Source organism: Pristiophorus japonicus, chromosome 3 (genome assembly GCF_044704955.1).
Source record: "Pristiophorus japonicus isolate sPriJap1 chromosome 3, sPriJap1.hap1, whole genome shotgun sequence".
Taxonomy (NCBI): Eukaryota; Metazoa; Chordata; class Chondrichthyes; family Pristiophoridae; genus Pristiophorus; species Pristiophorus japonicus.
In genome coordinates this window covers 274858266-274864853 of record NC_091979.1, presented here as the reverse complement: position 1 = coordinate 274864853, position 6588 = coordinate 274858266, and positions in this window count along the sequence as shown.

Here is a 6588-nt window from a genome sequence, read left to right as displayed (position 1 = left end):
GTAGGTTGTTTAAGTTGGCCTGGATCAGCATGTCTTTGCTGGTGTAGCGGTTGTATTCTCTGGATATTTGCAGCGTAGGTGTGGCGGTGCAATGTTTGTAAGCATGGGCAGCCAAGGTACTGGTGATAATTCTCATAATAGAATTCAGCAGGACATCAATGGATTTGACATGCGGACTGGATAACTATGCCGGAGAGCAGCACTCCACTGTAGAGTACACCAGGGTGAATGATGCCAAGTAAATTGAATTGCAATCTCTGATAAATTATAGTGATTAGAGGGGAAAGAAAACATTGCTCATATCTGTCCTGTGCCAATCAGCAGAATGCTAACTTTCTGAACTGATGAAGATGCCATAACGTGCTTATTTTCCATACCCCTTAATTAGGTATGGAGACTTTGAGGAACCAATCAGCTTTTTTTGGTTCGACAGTTGGAGTGATGCTGTAGTTACAGTGTAAATGTAGTTGGAATCTGAAGTCAGAGTTTAACCTAACATTGGAGCAAGGCACTTGAAGTCAGTTTAAGCCTCAACACTAGAGTTCACAATTCCAGTTGGTGACAGTTCTGGATGTTTGATCACATGATGTTCTGACCACATGACACCTTTTAAAAACTTCTCAAAAGCTATTGTTTGACCAAGCTTTCAGTCACCTCTCCCAACTCTGGTCATCGAGGCTCTTTTTATTACTTTTATTTTTTGTGGTTTTTGTTTCCTGACTCGCACCCCATGGGACATTTTTTTTTTTACATTAATGATTCTATATAAATGCAGAAACCAAGTACAGACAGCGGAAGGAGTGTGCGGCAAATCAGTCTCTCCACCCACCCTTTCCTTCAACCACTGTCTGCCCGCCTGTGACAGAGACTGTAATTCCCGTATCATCATCATCATAGGCAGTCCCTCGGAATCGAGGAGGACTTGCTTCCACTCCCTAAGTGAGTTCTTTGATGGCTGAACAGTCCGATATGGGAGCCATAGACCCTGTTACAGGTGGGACAGACATTCGTCGGGGGAAGGGGTCGGTAGGGCTGGTTTGCCGCGCGCTCCTTCCGCTGCCTGTGCCTGGCCTCTTCATGCTCCTTGCGTCGAGACTCAAAAAGCTCAACGCCCTCCCCGATGGACTTTCTCCACCTCGGGCGGTCTGCGACCAGGGTCTCCCAGGTGTCAGTGGTGATGTCGACTGTACAGTCTAATTCCCGTATTGGACTGTACAGTCACCTGAGAAATCACTTTGAGTGGAAGCAAGTCTCCCTCGATTTCGAGGAACTGCCTATGATGATGATGATGATGATAAATGCACAGCTGTTGTTTAGCCTGCAAATACTAGCATTACTTCAATACAGAAATACTTTCACCTAAAACTATGAGAAATACTAGCCTATTCATTAAACTGGTTGTAAGCATATCCCAGTCTTCATGTCCACGATCAATGTAATTCAGATTTTATCTACATGTAGGGTCTAAACAATTTTTTTAAAGCATCTTACATCAACCATTGAAAATAATTGATTGTATCTTGTAGAAAAACTAGCAACATCCTGGATTTGTAGGAACAATGCAGGTATCTTGGGTAAACTAGAAGGTTTAATCAGTGAATTGTGGGAAATCATAGTAAAGGGGACCAAACATCCTAGAACTGCGTTTCTATTTAAAACTTGGTAACAACTTCAACTTGGGTCTGATTGAGACAGCGGACTAATGAACTGATTGGTCTGTGGATAAATAAGTTTCATAACTTAAGAAGAACCTTGAGCTACCCGGATATCGGAAGAGGTTTCTTCAGAGTGATTTAGGCACTAGCAATGAGATGACATTTAGAATCTATTTGGAGACCTGCCAGTCATCGAGCTAATTAAACCATGGTAATTAAAGTTTCTGTCCCTCCTATTCCCAGCAGAGCCAGAGGTGCCACTGCACAAGGTTTCTCTCCTGCTATTATCTCCTGCCCTCACCCCCCGTCCTCAACAAGATCTCTTTCCAATCTCCGAAATAGATGTGTCATTTCCTTTGGAAAATGATCTTGTTGCTGTTTGTTCTCTCTCTCTCTCTCTCTTTCCTCCCACAGCATCATCCCCAGGTGGTTCTCCCTCCATTCTAAATGTGTCTCATTCACGCTTCTCCATTTCCCAGGTCACAATGCTACTGACGTAAATAGTAGATGTTCATTCTTTGGCGAGAGAGAGAACGTCCTGTGCATGCACAGGTATCTCCTCTTTATTGACTATCAATTAGGATGATTAAATCATTAATCGGAATTACTTAAACCATATGTGCACCCTCCTAAAGGGCCACATACAAGAATTTCCAAATTATAATAAAACTAATAGAAAAACGTATCAAATTATAATTTTGTTTCCTGTATCCACTATACATTCCAGACACTTTTGTGCCTACTGGTCACGAAAACCCTCGAGCGTACCGGTGGACACTGCATGCTCCCTCTCCAGAGACACCTGGGCATGGACATAGCCACAGAAAGGAGGCAGGCAAGCGGAACGAACACCTCCCAGCGATCTTGTTCTACCTGGACCTGTTAATGGCCACCTTGGCCAGGCCCAGGAGCAGACCGATGAGGGGATCTTCAGACTTGCTCACTTCCCTTTGCATCGGATGACTATAGATCAGGGGCGTGGGACTGAAGTGCAATGCACATGTGTCTCATCATCATCATAGGTGGTCCCTCGAACGAGGATGACTTGCTTCCACACCAAAAGGAATGAGTTTGCAATGTTTCAATGAAGGACCTGATATTCCAGTCCAGAACTCGAGGGGTGGAAGATGCCTTTGCGTGGATTTTTTTAACATGTGGTGACCGTTGCACATCAGCCACCACACGGGCTTGACAGAGCTAGGCCTTTATCCAGTGGCAAGCGTTAACCAGGACAACTGGAGACCTGCTCTGCTGCACGGACCTAGTGCGCACACACAGCGCAGTATGGGCTGGCCCGTGCTGCCCCTGGGCCCTCGACTCTTCTGAGCCCTGTACCCCATTTGCTGCACCTCCGCCACAAACTCTCGCCGCTCATCCGCCCCGATCTTCCCGCTTCTCTGCTGTACCTGGGCCCCGCCGATGTTGCTGCCCATGCTCCAAACGGTGACCTGAGTTTTGATGATGTCACCCAGTCGCCCACCTTGAAGCCATCGCACACTTGGAGCAGCTCGCGCCAGAAGTTGTAGTAGCATGCTCCAACTCTTCACACCATCGCAGGTCGTGAGGATAAAAGAGCTGGAGCATGGGCCCCTGCAACATCGTGGGCCACCTCGACCTGCGAGAGGATACCACCGCAGGACGGGAGGATAAAAGAAATGTATCTAGGTCACTGTTGGTTATATCAAAAGACAAGAGCACACCTTTGCAAATGCATTGAAACTTTGTATGTGCAGTGGATCCTGGGAAATGTAATCTTTTATATCCGAGACAAATTTCTACCCATATACATTTTTTGTTTTACATCAGGGTTGTTACAGCAGTGTTCTGATGCGAGGAATCAACTGGTTGGGTCGGGACCATGAGGTATTGCAATGGGTAAAAGGAAGTGTACCTGGAACACCTTATGGTTAGAGACTCGGCAGGATGTTTTGTGCAGGTTGTGGAAGAGAGTAAAATTGAAGTGTAATTTTTTTAAATTATTTTGCATTCTTATCTGTATATGTAGTAAGGTGGGTAAGGAACAGTCATGGCTACTATATGGGGATTATAGAATGTAATTAGAATGTTTTCCTGGTAAAATTTGATTGTGAAACTTTTTGGTAGAATGCAATTGGGTAGATTGTTTTTTCTAATCTAATTGGTCAATAATCAAATGGAAATAAGAAAAACACAATCTTAACCAATGAGAAAAACTAACGTGACCATCACAACAGATTCAACATACACCACAGACAAGAAATTGATCATAGTAATGTTTAGGAGTGTTATATATGCAATGTTGCAATATAATAGATAGAGCGGGTTTGATGAGCTAAATGGCCTTTTCTTCCTTTGGACTTTGTTCTATAATATACTAGTTTATCTCTCATGGCATTGCTCGTGGAGGGGGAAAATTGTTTGTTTCTATAGCTGCCTGACTGTGTCTAATTCCCATCCCTTGATCCCTCTATCCTTGTAAACCACCGCCCCATCTCCAACCTCCTTTACTCACCAAAGTCCATGAACATGTTGTCACGTCCCAAATCCATGCTGAACTTTCCCACAACTCCTTGTTGAACTTCTCCAATCTGGTTTCCGCCCCACCATAGTACTGAAAAACGGCCTTGATCAAAGTCACAAATGTCATCCTATGTGACTGTGACCGTGGTAAACTATCCCTCCATCTTTCTGTCTGCAGCCTTTGACACGGTTGACCATACCATCCTCCTCCAAAGCCTCCCCTCCGTTGTCGAACTGAGTGAGACGGCCCTTGCTGGGTTCCATTCTTATCTATCTAGACATAGCCAGAAAATCACCTGCAACTTCCCTCATTTGTATAATTACTTCTGGAATCTCTGGAAGATCCATTCTTGGTCCCTTCTATTTTTCATCTACATGCTGCCCCTCGGCAACATCATCCAAAAACACAGTAATATTCCACATTTACGCTGACACCCACCTCTACTTCATCACCACCTCTCTCGCTCCTCCACTGCCAAGGATTTGGCACACTGCTTGTCCGACATCCAGTATTGGATGAGCAAAAATTTCCTTCAGTTACATATTGGGAACACTGAAAGTGTTGTCTTCTGCTCCAGTCACAAAGTCTGTTCCTGAGCCACCAATTCCATTCCCCTCCTTGGCCACTGTCTGAGGCTGAATCAAACTGTTTTCACCAAAGCATTCCATTTTATCCTGAGTTGAGCTTTCGACCCCATATCCTTTGCATTACCAAGGCCGCCCATTTCCATCATCATCATCATAGGCAGTCCCTTGGAATCGAGGAAGACTTGCTTCCACTCCTGAAGTGAGTTCTTTAGTGGCTGAACAGTCCAATACGAGAGCCACAGACTCTGTCACAGGTGGGACAGATAGTCGTTGAGGGAAGGGGTGGGTGGGACTGGTTTGCCGCACGCTCTTTCTGCTGCCTGCGCTTGATTTCTGCACGCTCTCGGTGTTGAGACTCGAGGTGCTCAACGCCCTCCCGGATGCACTTCCTCCACTTAGGGCGGTCTTTGGCCAGGGACTCCCAGGTGTCAGTGGGGATGTCGCACTTTATCAGGGAGGCTTTGAGGGTGTCCTTATAATGTTTCCGCTGCCCACCTTTGGCTCATTTGCCGTGAAGGAGCTCCGTGCAGAACATTTGCTTTGGGAGTCTCGTGTCTGGCATATAAACTATGTGGCCTGCCCAGCGGAGCTGATCGAGTGTGGTCAGTGTTTCAATGCTTGGGGATGTTAGCCTGGACGAGGACGCTGATGTTGGTGCGCCTGTCCTCCCAGGGGATTTGTAGGATCTTGCGGAGAACTCGTTGGTGATACTTCTCCAGCGACTTGAGGTGTCTACTGTACATGGTCCAGGTCTCTGAGCCATACAGGAGGGCAGATATTAATGCAGCCCTGTAGACCATGAACTTGGTGGCAGTTTTGAGGGCCTGGTCTTCAAATACCTTTCCTCAGGCGGCTGAAGGCTGCACTGGAGCACTGGAGGCAGTGTTAGATCTCGTCGTCGATGCCTGATCTTGTTGATAGGAGGCTCCCGAGATATGGGAAGTGGTCCACGGTGTCCAGGGCTGCGCCGTGGATCTTAATGACTGGGGGGCAGTGCTGTGCAGCGATGACAGGCTGGTGGAGGACCTTTGCCTTACGGATGTTTAGCGTAAGGTCCATGTTTTCGTAAGCCTCACTAAATACGTCGACTATGTCCTGGAGTTCAACCTCTGTATGTGCGCAGACGCAGGCGTCGTCCACGTTCTGTAGCTCGATGACAGAGGTTGGGGTGGTCTTGGACCTGGCCTGGAGATGGCGCAGGTTGTAAGCCTTTGACACTGTCATCCGCTAGGGTCTATGGAGTGTCCTCCTCTGTTTCAGATGCCCCCAATACGATTCAGCAACGGCACCTTTTCAGTAAATTGTCTTCGAGTTGCATACGTTAACTTTTAGCCTCTAGGCTGTAATCTGCACTCCAGACGGATTAAACATAAATGTTGTGCTGTGCTAGTTACTTCTGTAGTTTAGTTCCACTCCAGCAAGGAGCTTGTTGACTGTGAGGTGGAGCATGGCGGCGAGAAAGATTGAGAAGAGGGTTGGGCGATGACGCAGCCCTGTTTGACCCCGGTCTGTACGTGGATTGGGTCTGTGATGGATCTGTTGGTAAGAATCACTGCCTGCATGTCGTCGTGGAGTAGGCGGAGGATGGTGACACCCTCAAAGCCTCCCTGATAAAGCCCACCTTTGGCTCATTTGCCATGAAGGAGCTCCACGTAGAGCACTTGCTGTGGGAGTCTTGTGTCTGGCACGCCCACTTCCACCTCCGTAATATCACCTGTCTCCGGCCCTGCCTCAGCCCATCTGCTGCTGAAACTCTCTTCTATGCTTTTGTTACCGCTATACAAAGACTATTCCAATGATCTCCTGGCCAGTCTCCCATCTTCCGCATTCCATAAACTTGAACTTA